Here is a 21,110-nt window from a genome sequence, read left to right on the forward strand (position 1 = left end):
GTCTCTACCCCTTCCTCGTATTTGCGTTACCCATCGCTCGCTGTCCCCCTTTATTTTCACCTGCACTAATTGCTGCACTTCCTGTTTCATTTGCTTATACTGCTCCCATTTTAGGTCCACCTCCTCCTGATGTCTCCCCATCCTCTTGGCCTGCCTGTGCTCTCTAGACGCCTGTTTACGCCTCTCTATCGCCGCCTTTATTTCTTTGTTCCACCAGCTTTTGGGTGTTTTTTTTCCTCTCCATCGGTTGGACCCCTCTGCCTTGACTATTTTTTCCTGCATAGTCTTGATGAGCCTGTCATATTCCCACTCTTCTCCAGGATTTCTTTCTATGTCAGCCTCAATGCTTTTGGCTATATCCGCAATTTGTTTGCTGTTTAACTTTGTGCGCTGCTCCGGTCGACCCGTTTTTTCGCCCCCCAGTTTCCCAAAACTCAGGTTTATGCGCTTGTGGTCACTGCCCAGACTGTGGCCCCCTTCCTCATCTATGGTCATGCCATCCAACCATTCATAAAGTCCCTCTGAAATAAGGCAGTAGTCAATACTCGACTGTCTCCTACCACACTCCCACGTTATTTGACCCTCGCATTTTTGTTCCCTATTTACTATGATCAGCTTCTGGTACTCACACATATCTAGCATTAGATTTCCGTTGAAGTCGGTGTACCCGTCTAGATCTTCAATGTGGGCGTTCATGTCCCCTACCAATAGTACCTCCCCAGAACGCTTCAAATCTTCGATGTCCTTTTTCAGACACGCCACCAGTTTTTCGTTTTGTTCTTTGCTATCCTTACCCGTCCACAGGTAAGACACCCCTAAAGCCATCTCTCTACCCTCCACTATCCCTTTCATCCACACATGTTCTTTACAGTCTTCTTTCACTCTCTTCCAATTAGTCCCCTGCCGTACCAGCATACCTACTCCTCCGCCTTTTCTCAATCCAGCCGTCCTGTTACAACCTTCCCATACATACTCTCCGATTACCGGAGGTTCCTCCAAGGAATGCATGGCTCATGCATGACTCATGAGTGAGTGCGGCGACCTCTGGTGCGCAATATACCTCACATGAAGTGATAAATGCCTAACCGTTTTACATTAGTTGCTTTTATACAATTTACGGCACAAGAGAGTTCCGCATGTAGCGTTTGTACAGCTTGTTTCGTTTGTTCAGCTCCTCGGTTTGTATGCGTGCCATGCATTCCTTAATTCCTGAAAATACGTTTTGTGGATTTTCGCTCACTAGGACCGTCTGACGTGCCAATATCTTCTGTTTTCTTTTAAATTTTCTTTCACTTCATGAATGCATGCCACAGGGAGTATATTTCCTTTCTTGTGACCGGACTTTTTCACCCGAATGTCCTTTTGCTTTATGCATGTCGAAGCATTCTGGCTAACAATAAAGCGACATTTTTTTAGCGAAAATGCAACTTTTTTTAGAATTTTTGCCTTCACTCCTCTGCTCATTTTTTATTTGAAATACCGGGGCTTTCATATTATTTACGACATCTGAAAGAAGGCACAATTCCCCAACGGGTCCGGCCAATGGTAGAAAGACTCTTAAATTGCACAAAATAAAAATTATTGACATCAAAAACTGCAATTTTGTTCCTCGAGTAGTCTGCTTCTAGGTCGTATTCCAGAGCAGCTCAAAAGATCGAAAGCATAAACAGATGCAGAAGCGTTCGGGCGCAGGGATTAAACCCTTCTGCATCCGTGGAAAGCAAACCACGCACAACAAAACCTCTCTAGTTTTTTTACGCTAACCTCGGTAGAGTGGTATAGGGATCATTAGGGATGGTCCAGATTTCGTTTGCGCGCAGCCTAATCGAATAGACCCTAGGTTGGGTGCTAGTACGACACTAATGAAGGATCAAGGCAACGTTCGTGAAGAGTGAGACTTCATCAATGATGTAAACGAGCTTGTGAAACGGTCGCTGGTTAAGTGTGTCCTGAAGTGGCGGTCAGCTCCCGCGCGGAGATACGCGGCCTCTCGGCCGGACGGCTCAGAGACCCTTTGATATTGCTCCAGAACGTCGTTGCCTTCTAGAGTGTTGACGCACCTCTTCCTATGCGCCTGGTGTTGTTCCGCGTCCTTTCCTCTTTGTCGGCGTGACCACAATGCGCGTTGTCGGCATAAAGGTTCCGGACAGCCTCGGAGCGTTTACGTTCGCGCTTCTCACCCTAGGCTGGTGTACAAGTGAAGTACAATACATTTGTAGGGGCCAATGGAAGGCAGGTTCTGTGAGAAGCTGCATCTCAGTTCCTCTTACGTAGCTATCCTAAAGTACTGAAGTTCGAAATTGTGTTGCTCATTGCTTCTCGGCGGGCCTTTTCCTCTGTAATGCATCGCTCGTGACAAACACACGGCTACTGTGACAAATAGTAGCTGTTGTTTTGAACTATTATAGATTGTTATAGCTCTTGATGTCTTACGCTAAGTAAATCGCGCGGGAGTATAACTAATTACCTAGCAGACAGGAAGCAATGTACGTTCTTTTCGCATATTTTCAGTTGATTGGAGTACCTTCAGTTCAAGGCAAAATTTCCAATGCTTTTTTGTGACATTGTTAGGAAGGCGTTTCCGACTATGGTTTGGCGGGCCCAGAGTGCGTACGGAATGTTTGACGAAGCTGTGCTAAGAAAAGCTGGAATATAAGTGGCAGCCCCGTAATCCTTGTGCTGTATCATTGTCAAGCTTTCGCTTCAGGTCCTGTGACCAGAGAATGGAAAACAAGATGATTTTCTAGTACAATGCATTCAGTTCCTTACAGCACCCACGCTTCAAAGGAAGTTTTTATGCTATTTTTTTTGCTCAATAGCACGCTCTTATTTGCAATGCATTTGAAAGGTTCCGAAATCCATTTACCGTTTACAAGTATTCCGCTCTTGTTAAGAAAACTCCTCCTGGGGTGCTTAAAAACTACGCATTCTACCTACACTTTTTAAGTTAAATTAGTACCACACAAAACCTTCGTGTTCGCTGAGATATGTAGATTTTTGCCGCAATTGAGGGATATTACGTCAAACTTAGAGCCTCGCTATTTATCGATTTTGGCAGGTGGAGAACCACTTTTTTAAATGAGAGTACAGCTTGTATAAAAGACAGCTTGTTCTGAGTTTTTAACAGTTATTTTTCCCAACATGACAAATAAAAACAACATGCTGACAACACTCGATGCAACTTGTGTACAGCTTGGGAAGGTTAACGCCTAGTTACATTTTCTGAAGCGGAATACAATAATGCATCTACAGAGATCAAATACCTAACAAGAAACCTTGTTATGTTAACTTTTTGCACAGGCACCAGTTATAACAAGTACAAAACATAAACATGGCCATCCCTTGTTACACGTTTAAATAAATATACCAAGATCGCTGTAAGAAAATTAACCCCCACAAACAACCCAAACTCGTCGCTGAATTTCCGCAGAGAAGCCGTGGCAACAGGGGGAATGTTAGGGCAGAACGGCTCAAAAGGAGTAATGATATTGGACTACCCTATATTGTCCGCCGGTTCACGTACCAACACCAGGAGGGTGGAAAGAGTACGCACTGCACAGCGGTTGAGCTTCGGTAGTTTTGCTGCTTCATTCTTCTGCATTGCCGCAAGGTTGAGCGATTTTACAAAAAAAAGGAGCCGAGTGCTCACTAAAAACGCCATAATATTAGCAGTAGTCGTTTGAGCATAAATAAACCACTGTTTTTTTGATGATTTTTGTTTGCGCTGAAGCGACTAGTGAACAGATTCTTGAGTATTTCTAAGAAACTAAATAGGTTGATTGAAGCACACAAATTGGCAGCATTATCGTTAAACTGTATTGACGTGCGGGTTTACGTACCGAAGCTCCACCTGGGCTACTATGAGGCGCGCAACAGTAGAGGCCTTCAGATAATTTTCACCCCTTTGGTATCTTAAGCGCGCACGGAAATCAGGCCATAGGGGTGTTTTTGTTGTTGAAAATTAAGCGCGAACTATAAAACACGGGCAAAAAAGAAGTGAGACACCAACCCTCACTAACAATTTAAGGCTTATTTTCACAAAAAACAGAAGTGAAAAAGTGGCTGTTATACCGTATGTGCATGCGCTGTCTCGCTGTTTGAAAAAGACAGCTGACAGATTCGGCCTGCGTGTGTTTTTTTCTGCCAAGAATAAATTTAGCAGTCTATGCTCAATGGTCGGAAACCGACTTGACATTACTGGGAGCGTTGCGCAACGTGGTTGTACAATCAATCACGAAATTAATTTTGTACCGGGGAACACTAATGTCCTCTACTACACTATTCTCCCCTCTGGTCGTGTGTATGTGGGCCCGACTGGCCGGTGCATTCATGTACGCCTTAGAGAGCATCACTCTTCCTTGAAGGAGAAACCTTCCACAAATTTGGCCTCACATAGTTCTGAATCTGGCGGTGAACCGAGCTTTTAGGACACGGAAATAGTTTTCAAGCACCGTGATTGCTGAACAAGAGAACTGGCCGAAGCATTCCACATACAGATTAGGGGCTCGGGCTGTGTTAGCCAACCCTCTCTCAGTATTTCTAAGAAAAAAGTAAAAGCTCTTAAGTAAAGAGGGTAGATAATGGGGTCAGTCCAGTTTTTAAAGCAGAACTTTCTACCTCTACCTGCCAACGATTCCTTCGCTGTGTGCGGGACAAGAAACTACGAACGCGGCTGAAGAGGGGGAGGGCAGTTTTCACTCACGGAGCTGCATTGTGGATGGCGCGGCGAACGCGCGCTATTGCCCAGCGTTTCCTGCGCCCCTGCGGGCGCAACGGCGGGAGCCATTACGTGGGATTTGTCGTCTGCTTTAGCGACGGTTGTTTTGGGCCAGTTTTGGGGCAGCTTCGCGTTCATTGCGCGCTTCCTTCGGGCGGCTTCATTACCTTATTCGACAGCACCTCCTGCGTAACCGGGACTCCGACGGCGGAATTAACAGGTCGTGCGGCAAAGATACGCTAAAGAGTGGCTTGCAGGGCGGGAAAACAAAATGTAGAGATAAACGTTCATATACATCTGGCCGCTAGAGAAACGCTACAAATCAGGTTGTGTTTTCAGAGGTTTTGCACAAGGTGAAAAAAGAGACTGGTTCGGGTAAATAGCGATTGTAAGAGTTCCCTCGGTTGATGGAATTTCCCAAACTTGCTAAACAAACTAGTTTAAATCGGTATGAATGGGCATCTCTAAGCTCACATGCCGAGTCATTTCGGTGTCTGCGCTTGTGTCGCGTGGTTGTGTAACACCTATCTAGCACACCAGGATGGTCAGGTTCGGCTGTCCCATCCTTCGAAAGACGCTCCTCTCCGTTTTCTTTCTGCCGACCCACGGCTGGGCTATAGCGAAGGCGTCCGCCGCTCTAGCCCTGCCGTGGCTCACGCTACTGTGTTAGGGACGCCGCCCACGCGAATTCCTGTTTACGGCCGGCCGAATCTCTCATTTCGCTCTGTCTAGAGCCATGTGTGTTAATTAAAGTGACGTCGCATGGGCAATTGTTGAGGCTCTTATGTAAAGTTTGTTCTCCAACCACCTTCAGAGTGTAGATTGGAGCCAATTTTTTTTCTTACCCTCATATGCGCATGTGCAGTGCTTTGGTGGGTCTGAGGCTATATATTGTCACGAAGCCAAGGACGACGCAGTTGTTTTGAAGGAGAAACAAGTTTATTAGAGCGAACTTGTGCTCTCCTAACAACTCAAAAGAATACAGAGGCGGCGAAGCAGCGGTCAACAAAGTGACTTGCGTCGGCGAGCGTCGCAGAATCGAATGCCCCGGCGTCCGCACTGCAGGCTTTTTATCTTTTGGCGCGCGTGGTTCTCGAAACGTCGATTCGCATCGAGAACATAGTAGATCCAAGAAGATTATTCTGGGCAGTTCACGTTAGATCGGAATGCTCTCCCTATCACAACAGATAACACATGCGGCACAGAAAGAAAGAATGGAACACGCGCTTCCCTTGGCGCAGAGATAACACAGACCGGCGCAGGCGGGCGGTAAAAGCAAAACACAAATAAACAAACCCAATGTATGGTTCGCGGCCTTACCCCCCCTCTAAGAGTGCATCTACCCGATGCTAACATAAGTGACAGTCCGAACAAATGAAAATAAAAGTTCGTCATCGTCGGTAGAAAGGTTTTAAGCGAACCACGTGGACGACTTCAGGCCGCCTGCGTTGTCGTGATGTGCCGGAGTCACCATCGGGGATCACTTCGTAGGTAAGTTGGCCAACACGTCGTAGAATCTGGTAGGGTCCGAAATACCGTCGCAGGAGCTTCTCACTGAGTCCGCGTCGTCGGATGGGAGTCCAAACTCATACACGATCCCCTGGTTGGTACTCGGCGTCTCGGCGTCGGAGGTTGTAGCGGCCCGCATCCACCAGCTGCTGGTCCGTTATACGTACTCGAGCGAGCTGGCGGGCCTCCTCCGCACGTTGAAGATATCCGTGGACGTCGGCGTTGAGGTCGTCGTCTTCTACGTGCGGAAGCATGGCGTCGAGCATAGTAGTCGGCCTTCTACCGTAGACAAGCTCGAACGGCGTCAGCTGCGTCGTCTCCTGGATAGCCGTGTTGTACGCAAATGTGACATACGGGAGCACTTCGTCCCAAGTCTTATGTTCAACGTCTACGTACATTGACAGAATATCTGCGATTGTCTTGTTGAGACGTTCTTTTAGTCCGTTCGTTTGGGGGTGGTACGCCGTCGTTCTTCGGTGATCCGTGTTGCTGTAGCGTAATACTCCTTGCATCAGCTCCGCAGTAAATGCCGTTCCGCGGTCTGTGATTAGGACTTCCGGGGCTCCATGTCGCAGCACAACTTGGCTTATAAAGAACTTCGCCACTTCTTGTGCAGTCCCCCTCGGAAGAGCGGCGGTCTCTGCGTAGCGCGTCATGTAGTCTGTCGCTACGACAATCCACTTGTTCGGTGATCGTGACGTAGGGAACGGGCCTAGAAGGTCCATTCCAATCTGTTGAAATGGTCTCGATGGGACGGCGATCGGTTGCAGAAGTCCGACGGCTCTTGTCGGCGGCGTTTTTCGTCGCTGGCAGTCACGGCAGCTCCGGACGTAGTGGGTGACGTCAGCGGTAAGGCCGGGCCAATAGTACCTCGCCTTGATTTTTCCAATAGTGCGGGCTGTGCCCAGATGTCCGGAAGACGGGTCGTCGTGGCACGCTTCCAAAATTTCGTCACGAAGGTCCACGGGGATGACGAGAAGGTAATTCGCTCTTGTTCCGGGGCTGAAATTCTTCTTCACAAGGACGGAGTTTCTCAGGCTGAATGCTGGTAAGCTGCGTTTGAAGGTCCTAGGGACGGCAACGTTGCATCCCTCGAGGTACTCGATTATGACGCGTAAGTCGGGGTCGGCACGCTGCTGGGCGGCTAGGTCGCGCTCCGTCACGATCCCTAAGAACGCGCTGTCTTCAGAGTCTTGTGGTGGTGGGTCGACGGGGTGCGGGACAGGCAGTCGGCGTCGGAGTGTTTCCTGCCGGATTTATAAACGACTGTAACGTCGTACTCCTGCAGGCCAAGCTCCACCGCCCAAGACGGCCAGAGGGGTCCTTCAAATTGGCGAGCCAACACAGCGCATGGTGGTCTGTTACAACCTTGAATGGCCTTCCATACACGTATAGGCGAAATTTTGAAATCGCCCATATAATAGCCAGGCACTCTTTCTCAGAGGCAGAATAGTTTTTCTCCTCCTTCGACAGACCACGGCTGGCATAGGCGATTACCCTTTCGCAGCCGCTTTGCTTTTGGACAAGGACTGCACCCAAGCCTATATCACTGGCGTCCGTGTGCATTTCCGTTTCGGCATTTTCGTCGAAATGAGCGAGCACGGGCGGGCTTTGCAGGCGTTTTTGCAGCTCGCCGAATGCTTTTTCTTGGCCGTTTTCCCAGCTGAAAGGGGTGCTATCTTTCGTCAAGCGCGTGAGTGGCTCTGCAATGCGTGCGAAGTTTGCGACGAAGCGCCGGTAGTATGCGCACAGCCCGAGAAATCTTCGCACGCCCTTCTTGTCTTTCGGCCTTGGGAAGTTCGCAATGGCTGAAGTTTTTGCCGGGTCAGGTAGGACTCCCGCGGCGTTCACGACGTGGCCCAAGAACCTGAGTTCCCCGTATGCGAAACGGCACTTTTCAGGCTTCAGCGTCACCCCTGACGTACGAATGGCCTCGAGTACAGACTCCAACCTTTCAAGGTGTTCGCCGAAAGTCCGGGCGAATACCACTACGTCGTCGAGGTATACGAGGCAGGTGTGCCACTTAAGGCCAGCTAGCACAGTGTCCATGACTCTTTGAAACGTCGCTAGTGCTGTGCACAGCCCAAACGGCATCACCTTGAACTCGTATAGGCCGTCTGGGGTTATAAATGCAGTCTTCTCTCGGTGTCTCTCGTCCACTTCAATTTACCAGTAGCCGGTCTTCAGGTCCATCGATGAGAAGTACTTCGCGTGGCAGAGGTGGTCGAGGGCGTCGTCGATTCGGGGGAGGGGGTACACGTCCTTTTTCGTGATTTTGTTCAGTCGCCGGTAGTCAACGCAAAACCTTAATGTGCCGTCTTTTTTCTTTACGAGTACCATGGGCGCAGCCCAGGGGCTTTTCGATGGCTGTATAATGTCGTCGCTGAGCATGTCGTCGACGTGAGTCCGGGTGACTTCCCGTTCGTGTAAAGAGACGCGGTACGGTGACTGTCGGGTAGGTCGGGCTCCATCTTCGGTTATTATTCGGTGCTTCGCTAGAGGGGTCTGACGTAGTTTTGCGCTCGACGAAAAACATTCGCTATAGCGACGCAGCAAAGCCAATATTTTTTCCGTTGTTCTTGCGGTAGCGCCGGATTCACGTCGAAGGGCTGTGGGAGCTTGAAGGTTTCTACGGGTGTGCGTTCAAAGCCGGCGACCGCGATCACGTCACTTGCTTCTTGCGTTTCTTCGAGGAATGCAATTGCCGCGCCCTTGTTTAAATGCTGGTACTCCTCGGTGAAATTAGTAACCAAAATGTGGGATTGGTGTTCCTTGAAGCGCGCAATGCCTCTTGCGACAGGCACACCACGGTCGAGAAGCACCCTTTGATCAGTGTCTACGATAGCGTCGACTTCAGGAGTAGCATCTTCACAGTAGACTGCGACCATCAAGGTTTGACGGGGTGGCAGGGTGACATGATCATCGTCAATCCTTACAGCAGCACGTCGTTCGGGGTTCGGTTCCGGCGTCATGGAGTGATGGGGGGAAAAAGTTGTTGACTTAGTCTGCAGGTCGATTATTGCACCGTTGTCCATCAAAAAGTCCATTCCAAGAATTACGTCGCGGGAACAGTTAGGCAGAACGACGAACGCCTCAGGGTACGTTGTGCCGTCTATGGTAACGCGCGATGTGCACGTTCCACTTGGCGTCAGGAGGTGCCCTCCTGCTGTGCCTATGTGCGGACCGTCCCATCTGGTCATAACTTTCTTCAGTTTAGACGCAAATGGTCCGCTCATTACCGAATAGTCAGCTCCTTTGTCTACGAGGGCGACTACGTCAAAGCCGTCGATGGACACCTTGACGTCAGATGCAGTCTTCCTCGAGTTCCGGGTTCGTCGGGGCGTCGTATCTCTGCTTGTACGTGTTGATGGTCGGGCACTGTGCATCGTCGTTGTCGTCGTCTTCTCAACGGACGTCTCGGTCAGGTCGTTTACGCGTCGCGCCGTGTAGCTGTCGTCGTGTTCTGGAGTCTCGTCAGGGTTACGTCGGGTCGTCGGGATGAGGGCATGTCGTGAATCACTGTCTTCAGCGCGTCCTTGCGTCGTTGGAGGGTTTCCAGTTTTTCGCCGTAGAGCAACTTCACCTCCAGAAGTTGCCGCCTTTAGTTTCCCCCGCGTGGGCTGGGATACCTTCCACGTGCGAAGTCAGCACTGCTACGGCGGTCCGGCGACTGGTACGGGTAGGGCGACGGCGAACGATTGAAACGGGCTGGTCCACGGCTGGTGTTCGACAGGTATTCTTCAATCTCAGATGGGTGCTGGCCGGGTCGGGGGCGTGGTGCGTCGACGGAGAAACCACGTAGTCCGAGTCTCTTGTATGGGCAGCGACGATAGATGTGGTCGGCCTCTCCGCAGTGGTAGCACAGAGGACGATTATCCGGTGTTCGCCATACGTTAGTCTTCCTCGGCGTCTGGGTTTGTGCTACCGGGGGTCGGGCGGGCGACAGTGGGCGGCGGTAGGGCGGGGCCTCTTGACGACGTGTTGGAGCAGGGCGGGGTGGGTGAACAGCCGCGGAGTACGTTATAGCTTGGGGCTCGCAATGTACTTCGGATGCCACAGAAGTTCCCAAAGCGTTTTGAACTTCTTCCCGGATCACGTCAGTTAGGCAAGCGACTTCGTCGGAAAAAGTTTCCGCAGCTCCTCTCTCACTACTGCGCTGATGGTCTCGCGTAGGCTATCAGCCGGAATCCGCATGTTGTCGACGTAGTTCGCACTGGCCGCGCCAACAAAGTTCCGGTCATACTGCTTAGCACGCATTTCGAGAGCCTTCTCAATCGTGCTGGCTTCGGTCACGAATTCAGAGATGGTTTTGGGCGGGTTGCGGACAGGTCCAGCAAATAGCTCCTCCTTCACACCGCGCATCAAGAAGCGTAACTTCTTTTCTTCCGTCATTTCGGGGTCCGCGCGGCGAAATAGTTGCTTCATCTCCTCAACGAAGATCACGACCCCTTCGTTGGGGTGTTGTGTCCGAGTTTCAAGCAAAAGCGCAGCTCGCTCTTTTCTCACAACGGTAGTGAATGTCTTCAGGAACTCCCTTTTGAAGTGAGTCCAGTCGGTCAAAGAACTCTCATGGTTCTCGAACCAAGTTCGAGCAGCATCTTCTAAGTAAAAGAAGACATGCCGGAAAGTTTCTTCGTCGTCCCACCTGTTGTAGAGGCGGACGCGCTCTAGCTTCTCCAACCATTCTTCGGGGTCTTCAGCGGGGGCTCCCCAGAACGATGGCGGTTCCCGGGGCTGCTGCAGGACGATTAGCGACGTTGTTTCTTGCACCATGGTGTTGGTTGCAGCGTTCCTTTTCTTGGGCCCTTCTGGCATCAAACCGAACTCGGGTGGTAAATCATGCAGGCAGAGGCTGGCTCTTGCTGGACTGGCTTGGCGGCTTTCCGAGGTTATAGTGGGCATGAAGGGTGCGTACCCAGCACCACACCAGATGTCACGAAGGCAAGGACGACGCAGTTGTTATGAAAGAGAAACAAGTTTATTGGAGCGAACTTGTGCTCCCCTAACAACTCAAAAGAATACAGAGGTGGCGAAGCAGCGGTCAACAAAGTGACTTGCGTCGGCGAGCGTCGCAGAATCGAATGCCCCGGCATCCGCACTGCAGGCTTTTAAGTGCAAATGCACTTTATAAGCGACCCCAAAACTTCCACCGCCGGCGGCGGCGGCGGCGGCGGCGGCGTCCGCAGTTCTCCTCTCCCTAGCAACGCGTGGAGCGGAGAGGAGCGTCGGTAGCAACGGCGCAGTGACGTAACTTACCACGTGACGACACGCCCCTCACCACTACTCGCGGCGCGACGGCGTGCGCGCGCGCGTCCCTCTCCCTTCCCCGCGCCGTGTCGTCACACACTCCACCCCTCTCCCCGGCAGCTGCCGTGCGCCGCTGCGTGTCACTTTCCCTCCCCGCGCCGTGACGTCACGCCCCCGCACCTCCTCTCCCCTCGCTCGGGTGCAGCTGCCGTGCGCCGCTGCGCGCGTCCCTCTCCCCTTGCGCTCGCCTCCTCTCTCAGCCACCTGGCTCGGTGCGCTCGGCGCGGCGTGCCCCCCTATATATGCAGCGATAAACTGCCAGACCTCCGTGGGTCGGCTCGCGCGCGCTCTCTCGCTAGTCTCCTGGCTCGCTCTGCTCCAGTTTAGACCGTTCGCTTGCTGTGCGCCTCTCAAGGCGATGTCAGAATTACTACGCCGTGTACTCTCGGCGCAAGAAATGCATTCGAACTTCCTCACGATTCCCTTCGAGGTGGGGGCAATTTTTTTATCTTTTGGCGCGCGTGGTTCTCGAAACGTCGATTCGCATCGAGAACATAGTAGATCCAAGAAGATTATTCTGGGCTCTTCACGTTAGATAGAAATGCTCTCCCTATCACAACAGATAACACATGCGGCACAGAAAGAAAGAATGGAACACGCGCTTCCCTTGGCGCAGAGATAACACAGACCGGCGCAGCCGGGCGGTAAAAGCAAAACACAAATAAACAAACCCAATGTATGGTTCGCGGCAATATATATATATATATATATATGTATGTATATATATCTGATCTGATTGTAGGGTTTAACGCGCCGACGCAACGCAGGCGATGAGGCGCGCCATAGTGGAGGGCTCCGGATTAATTTCGACCACCTGGGGATCTTTAACGTGCGCCGAAATCTCGTACACACGGGCGTTTTTGCTTTTCGCCTCCATCAGAAAAGCGGCCGCCGCGGCCGGGAATCGAACCCGCGACCTCGTGCTCAGCAGCGCAACGCCTTAGCCACTGAGCCACCGCGGCGGGTGTATGTATATATATATATATATATATATATATATACACATATTCTGAAAATAAACCTTCAGTTGGTAGTAAGTGCCGGTGTCGTCCTTCTTTCTTGACCGTGTTTTATAATTAATTTCCCCTTCATTTTCAACAATGTTTGTTTACGAATTAGTTTGACTCTCCATTTTACTTCAGTGTTTTTGTAGGTTGCCGCCACCAGAAAAACTGCCTTCGTGGCCGGGTTTGAACACGCATCCTTGGGATCAACCTGACAGCGCCTTCCCACCCGAATTTCCTTGGTGGGGATCAGGCTGAAGTAGGCATTTTTAACAGGTTTTTTTTTATTGAGTTATGCCATTTCTTAAATCTTTGCGCATCCCGTTTAGACCATCATCAGCAACAGCCTACATAGTACCACTGCAGGGCGAAGGCCTCTCCCATTGATTTCCAACAGCTCCTTTCCTATGCCACTTGAGTCCAGGGTTGTCCACGGAATTTTCGTACTCCATCCCTCTATCGTGTTCTTGGCCTCCCCCTACTCCTAGACCAATCTGTTGGTATGCACTCTGTTACCCTAATTGTCCACAGGTAGTCAGTTCATCTCACTATACGGCGAGCCTAAGTAAGTTGTCTTTTCTTTACTTGAAAGAAGATATCCTCTACTCCGGTTTGTTCCCTGATCTACGTTTGTTCCGTGACATCGTTTCCTGTCCGTAAGTGTTACTCCTATCATTCTTCGTTCCATGGCCCCTCGGCAGATGTGTTTGCTTTCAAGTTGTTTAGTAAGGCGCCAAGTTTCAGCTCATATGTCAGCGCGGGCATCATGCAATGGTTGTATATTTCTTTTTTGAGTGAGAGAGGTAGCTTAGTTTTCATTGTTTAAGAGTGCTTGTCGAGAGCTCCCCGGCCCAGACCTATTCTACGCGGATTTCTCTGTAGTGGTTGGCGTCACCACTAACCATCAGTACGAGGTAATGATATTGTACTTCAAGCTCACCATCTTCTAATATTCAGAAGGCGCCTTTGTCATGCGTATTCCTTGCTACTTTAGTTTTATTTATATTTGTTGTAGTGTCATGGTGATGCTTGTTGATTGTAGTCCATCAACCATTTTCTGAAGGTGTCCTGCAGTCTCACTCAACAATACTTTGCCGTTAGCAAACCTCAGATAAATCAGCTAGTCTCCGTTTGCATTGAATCGTGTGTTTTCCCAGTCAATCTTTCTAGATACCTTGTGCAGACACGCTGGCCCCAATTTTGACGAGATGGTCCCTGTATCACTCCCTATTGAATGGGGAATTTATCGCTTTGCTAGTGAAGTGCTACTCCGCCCGCACATCTCTTATATATGTCGTCTAGAAGTGTTATGTGGGTACCTTCTATGCCCTCGTCCTTCAACGGTTTTAGCATGGCTACGGTTCGCGCTGAGTTAAACGCTTTTCCATTCATTGTAAATGCCTGGAGTTGAGTGTATTCGACGGATTTGCATATCACTTGATTCACAAACTGAATTGGATAGATGGTTGACTACCCTTTCCTAAACCCAGGCTGCTCTCTGGGTCGTTGGGAATCCGGGCTGTCTTCAATGTGGTTAAGTATATCTTTATTAAAAAGCTTGTACGAAATTGAGAGCAGGCGTAATGGGTCTGTAATTCTTAAGGTCCTTGGTGTTTCGTCTTTTACTAATCAGGAGAATGTTGGCGTTTTTTCCAGGCTATGGGTTTTTAGTCCTTAAGCATTGTGAAAATTGTGCAGCAAGCTTTATCAGTACTATATCTCCTTCCTCCTTCAAGAAAGATATGGTTATGCAATCTTCCCCGGCAGCTTTACCTATTATATGTCTTTCAGAGCCTTTCCTAGTTCCTGTTTAGTAACTTGTAATACATCTCAAGTTAAACTTGTAATCTCAGTGGTTTCCCCCGCTCTAACGTCGCTGGTATACAGCCTGATAGAGAATCGTCCTGCTACCTTTACTATATCGACAATGTTGTGCGTAATGTTACTCTTCTCATCTTGAAGTGCGTATATTTTGTTTTATTTTTTCGATTTTAAACGTCCTGCTATTTGCAGCGTTTCTTCTGTATCCGCCATTTTGCATACACGAATGTCGTTTGTTTTGCTTTTAATCAATTGACACGGCTCTGTGAACTCAACTTGATCCTCCGCATTGAAAACCTTCATATCCTAACTTTTCGCAAGTAGTTCTTTCCTTTTTTTGTCAGTTTTTCCGTTGCATTTCTGCATGCTGCTTCTCCCACAGCTGCTGCATAATCTGATTGCCTTTGTTATTTTGTTATTTAGCCTTTCTACACTATCTTTGTTATACTCATTTAGAAGTGAGAATTCGTTTTGGAGAGTACTTTTAGACTCCTCATTCCTGGCTCTGACGGACTCCATGCAGGGTTACTTCTTTTTCGCGAGTTTCCTTCTTTCTCTTTTGAGATTGAGGCTTACCTTCCATCTATCCATCCCCGATCGCTGCTCCCAAGCTGACTTATAACGTCTAGGCCGTGCACAATACCTGAACTCTTACCTAAAATGAAGTCCATTTCATTTTTTGTTGTAGAGTCAGAATTATTTTGTCCATTTTCTATACTTTCATTTCCAGAATAATGTCTTAATTAACCGCCGAATATTTGTCTCCGCAAATTCCTCCACTACATCTACCTGACTGCTACGATTGCCTTTCCCAAAGTTTCTCACTCACCTTTCTCCGATTTGGATACCGAATTTTGCGGTCAAGTCACCATCACAATCGTGAACCGTGCTGTTCCCTTTTTCATAGCTGTTTCCGCGTCCTCGTTGAAAATGCCTGCAGCTTCATCATCGTAGCTAGTTGTTGAGGCATAGGCCTGTACTATCATTATCCCGTAACGTTTATTTAGGTTGATCACAACGGCTGCGACTCTTTTGTTAATGCTGAAGAGTGCTTCCACGTTGCCTGCTAATTCTTCATGGATTAAGAGTCCCACTCCCTGGTCGTTCTTCTTATGGAGTTATCTGTAGCACAAATAATGCCCGTTAGTCAGCTCCATGAAATATTATTCGGCCCTTTTAACTTTGCTTAACCGTAAAATACCCCATTTTATGTCCGAGTTGCTCTAGTAGTACAGCTAACATTCCGTCCCCTCTCTAGACAGGGTTCGTGCGCTGAACGTTGCCAAGGTGACGTCGCAAAGGCGGCTTCTGCATACCTAGAGATTCTTAGCACCCTTTTCTGTAGCGCTGGCCTGACGACTGCTGTTGTCGGGTGCTCTACAGCTGCTGGGTACTGAGGGGCCACATTTGCTTGGCCTGTCAAAGAGGGTCATCATCATCATCACCAGCCTGTCTACGCCCACTGCAGGGCAAAGGCCTCTCCCATTATTCTCCAATTAGCTCGGTCCTGTGCCAACTGTGACCAATTTATCCCCGCAAACTTCTTGATCTCATCTGCCCATCTAACTTTCTGCCGCCCCCTGCAGCGCTTGCCTTCTCTAGGGATCCACTCTGTTACCCTTAATGACCAGCGGTTATCTTGCCTTCGCATTACATGCCCTGCCCAAGTCCATTTCTTCTTCTTAATTTCTACTAATATGTCTTTAACACCAGTGTGCACCCTGACCCACTCCGCTCTCTTCTTGTCCCTCAATGTTACACCTATCATTTTCCGCTCCATTGCCCGCTGAGTCAAAGAGGGTATCATCGAACTATTACACCAGGTTGGCCCCATCCAGTTTTGTTGAGGGAGTGCTGTTCGTGTACCAAAGATACTTCCAAGCATGATTGAACCTGTTGAGGGAGTGCTATTTTTGTACCAAAGAGACTACCCAGCATGATTGAACTTATCTGGTTTTGCCTCTGAAGTATCCCGGATGATTATTACTTCCAGAGCAGGCAGCACTCCATACGTGCGTTGGTTGGACTCGGGGAGGAGGCGTAGGTAAAGCTATCCGTGGAAGAACTGAATTCTCTGTACTGCGGTGGCAGTCGTCTGGGGAGGAACGTGGGTTCCCGTCTATCTACCTTAGAAGTACTGATAAAGAATGTATAAAGAATGTATAAGACTAAACGCCTTTAGTACTATTAAGGGGAACAATTTTTTGCCTGGTTTTGAAATGGCCAGAATAAAGACTGAAGCTATGATGACTGGGACAATGTCATAATGGCTCACCCATGAAAATTGCTGTCATAGCATTGTCCACATTACACGTGGAAATGCGCGGAGCAATCCTATGGTGGATATAACAAGCCTGTCGGTCGTTTGTACTGCGCAGGCATCCCCTAGTCAGTGTCATTTTACTGTACAAACAAAAGAGTACCATATATAGGAACATTTGCTTGGGAATATTGGACGGATATTTGTAGAGGGAAAAGTGCGCAGTTGTACATTGTCATTATTCTTTCATGCTGTGCGTAGGTTTGTCACAGTGATAGCACACCTGATGCTGTGAAAGTACAATTGTTGTAATCGATAAATTGAAAACATGGTCGTTCAAATAACACCGCTCATTCTCATGAATAAACTATGATTTAGGTAGCAATAAAATACAATATTAATGGCTTGTCGATATCAAAATAAACGCTTCAGGGAGCGGTATGCCTGGCACCCTAAACCCTTGGTGCCTTAGTAGTCAAATATTACGTATATAAGTATGCTGAAGCAACAAAGCGCCGTGGTCGCTAGGAGGACACAATGCGGATGGAGAGTAAACGAAAGCCAATGTAAGTCGGATGCTAGTGCAAATATTTCGAACAATCATTATACATTCGTCTCATCTTCATTGGTTTTTAAAAAAAGCAGAGTTAAGGTTTCGCACGGGTGTTTCAGAAGTGTCATAATTATGCTACCCTTTCCCTTACGTCAGCTGGCCAACTGGGACGACCTCGCACTTATGTGCCTCAAAGTAGTCATGCGCATGTGTTTTGTTGAGCGCGTCGAAATTTCAAAAGTGGGAGGGCTATTCGTGTTGGCTGAAAAATTTTTATTTAGTGGCAAACTGTAGCTACTACTTCACAATTTCTGGTGATGTTACCTGCAACCTTCTATGCCCGCTCAGGTCACACACAAAAATAACGGCATTAATAATAACAGACCTATTGCTAGATATTTGAGAATTTGTGATCCCTTGTTCCTATGCTCCGCGAACTTGGACTCTGCTAATTGCGCACGCCCTGCTTTGGACGCCAGGTTTCCTGAGAGCGTTGATATTAAATTCATATTTTTTAAGGCAGATTAGCATTACCAAGGTAAGTCATAGAATTATGTCTGGCTATTGTGTGCCTTCCCCTCAGACACTACTTCCCTTACATTTGATGCTGACCGTGTCAAACATATAAAAAGGGGGAGCGGGTTATTCAGCGGTTCAGCGGGTTATTCTTAGGTTTCCGTGTTGATTATCATGCTTACTGCTGCTAAAACGATTTCCAATCCGATCCAATCCAATCCAATCAAGTCCAGTCCAGTCCAGTCCAATCCAGTTCAATCCAGTCTAATCCAGTACAATCCAGTGCAATCCAGTTCGGTCCAGTCCAGTCCAGTCACTGCTCCTCGCGCATGCTCAGCACGGCTCTCCAGGAGCCACGCGAAACAGCTATCAAGCGGCTCCCACGCACCTTCAGACTTCCCTACTGCGCAACGGAGGCGCACAGCTGGGCACGCGCCGGCGCCAGTGCGTCTGCCGGGGATATGACGTCACTCCTCTGGAATGCGCCTACCATCCAATGTGCAGACCCAATTCCCTACGAACCTGTCATCATCATCATCATCGTCGTCGTCGTCGTCGCCGTCGTCATCATCAACAACATCTTTATCATCAGCGTCGTCGTCGCCATAATCCCCAGTATATCTAAGCCCACTGCAGCGCAAAGGCCTCTCCCATTAATCTCCAATTACCCAGGTCCTGCGCTAACTGCGACCAATTTATCCCCGCAAACTTCTTGATCTCCTCTGCCTATCTAACTTTCTGCCGCCCCCTGCAACGCTTGCCTTCTCTAGGGATCCACTTTGTTACCCTTAATGACCAACGAATGTCTTGCTTTAGCATTACATGTCCTGCCCACGTCCATTTCTTCTTAATTTCTAATAATATGTCCTTAACACGCGTTTTGCTCCCCGGCCCACTCCACTCGCATCTTGTCCCTTAATGTTACACCTATCATCTTCCGTTCTATTGCGCCCTGGATCGTCCTCAATGTAAGTTGAACCTTCTTAGTGAGTCTCCGAGTTTCTGCCCCGTAGGTGAGTACAGTAATATGCAGCTGTCGTAGACCTTCTTTAGGAACAATGGTGGTAGGCTGCCCGTACTCCAGTAAATACCCGAGTGTAGTACCCCGTACTAGACACCCGAACTCCAAATAAATTAAATTTCAAATCCAATCCAATACCATCCAGTACAATCCAGTTTAATCCAATCCATTACATTCCAATCCGAATCCAATCCAGTGCAATCAAATCTAATTTAATTCAATCCAATCCAATCCAATCCAATGCTCCTCGCGCTTGTGCCGCGCGGGCCTTGAAGGTCCACGCGAAACAGCTGAACCTCGGCTTACGCAAAAAAACACATCCCGTGGCCGGAATCGGACCTGGGTCCCGGGTTAGGAAGTTGTTGTCTATCCGATTGTTCCATTTTGACATCGTCCAAGTGAACACCCAGCATCAAGTACCGATTCGCTCCGTTCACCCCCAACCCAAACGTTAGGCCTACAGAGTGAACACCCTGGAGTCGCTGTGGGTATTACAAAAAAGTAGTGCGTACCTCCACATGCCCGGCGTGTGTTTTTGTCTTTTTTCTGGTTTTCAATATTTCGTCTGACCAATGATACCCATTTACGCTAATATACAGATTAAACCTGTTACTCCTGCGAAATCTGCATTCTTGTAGAAATGCAGGGCTTTACAGGTTCGCCGTTTCTTAAAATTTTATTTCATTTTTTGAGCTTTTTGTGGAGACTTTTTTGTTTATTGCAGATGCATACGATGCATCTTTTGGAAATTTGAAGGTGATTTTATTAATACTTAATTTTCTATTTTCTCGGTTTTGCAAAACTTTGTTCGACCAATTTTCTCCGCTTGCGGTATTATAGCGATTAAAGGTGTTCTTTTTGCCAAGTTCGGAGTATTAGGGAAACGCAAGGCGTTATATGTTCCGGGCTGTCGGGGTACTCAGCAAAGAATGCTCTGCATAAATATTACAGGGGCTGTGCGACCACAACAACACTCGTCCGTCTCATACAAACTGGTAGGTACCCGAACGATTGGCTCCTCAAGCATCATCCCAACATGGACAACATAAGTGAACCCATATAAGTTGACAACATATGGCTTCACTTTAAGTACGGCGGATGTACAAGAGAGTTTAAGAGCGTCAGGCATCTAGATAGGCCCAACTACAAGGCACTAGGGAAGATTTCAGAAGAAGAAGCGGAGGTAGCGAGGGTACAATAGCAGTCCGTCAGAAATCCTACCTACGCCTCCAGAAGATGGCCTAGATTTTAGTGGTAAAATTCGCCTGAATTTTGTCATTGACTTCTCAGTGTATTGCCACGTCTAAAAGAACCAGGTTTCTTCTAGTAACCATTCTTTATGATTTTTTCCATGTTCAATGTGGGCAAATATATGGGATCCTTTTGTTTCGGCGAATATAAGTTGTTGAAATTCAGCGCACGTGCTATATTGATCACCCCTTTGTTGTCGCTCGGGCCCTGGTATATGCTATAATAATCAATTGCAAACCAATCGCACAACTTCCTACCTAACAACGAAGCCAAGTATGCATCTTGGTGTTTTATCTTGGGAAGAAATAAACTGTTACTGACCACTTCACAAGTTGCAGGTTATAGAAACTAAATTAAAATACGACACCTGCAAGGGTGCTTGTGCGGACCAGTTGGTGTAACATGGTGCATTTGAAAATCGCAAAGGCGCGAATACTGGTAGAGAACGATGGTAAGAAAGCGCTGAGAGTCATTATTCTTAGTTACTGTGGAGGACGTAAGCTTTAGTGTAGGGCACACCACGTAGGGTACAAATCGTTTTGCGGCCTCCGCGTTGGTTTTAAAATGGGTGCCGTATCGGGTTTTCCAGGGCTTGATATTGCGCCTGTGTTCTCCGTGTGAACAAAAAAAACTACGTCCGCCCAAGAAACTGCTGTCATTGAGAATGATGACCACGTGCGAGAAAGAAGCCATATTTGCACAGCTCCGCAGAACGCGAGCCCACACGTGCGATTTATCAGCCTCGCCTTAACTGTTACCTATAGGAGACGAAAAGAGATAGAAACTTGAAGGATAAACGGCGAAACGGTGCTTGCTCACGCCACGTTACGAATCAGGATTTGTGGCTCACCCAGCCTTTGTTCAGTCGTGTTCACACAGACATTGTAGCTGCAACTGCGGCTACCTTAATACATTAGACTGCAATTACCACTGTTCATTGTTTGTTGGAGTTTCAGTGGCTCTTGTTCCCAAGTTTGTCGTGCAAGTAAAAGAAAGCACTCATTTGTATGTACCTGCCGGGGCTCATTAGAGATAATAAGCATCTCAGATAATAAGCGCATAATCTTAACACATGTAATTGAATCGAATTGTGCTTTATCGTGAGGCGCGACCGCTATGCGCTGTACACAAGTGCTGTCAATTTCGTTCTG

This window comes from Haemaphysalis longicornis, unplaced genomic scaffold (genome assembly GCF_048455015.1).
Source record: "Haemaphysalis longicornis isolate Haplotype H1 unplaced genomic scaffold, Haemaphysalis longicornis Haplotype H1 scaffold_4, whole genome shotgun sequence".
In the NCBI taxonomy this organism is placed as follows: domain Eukaryota; kingdom Metazoa; phylum Arthropoda; class Arachnida; order Ixodida; family Ixodidae; genus Haemaphysalis; species Haemaphysalis longicornis.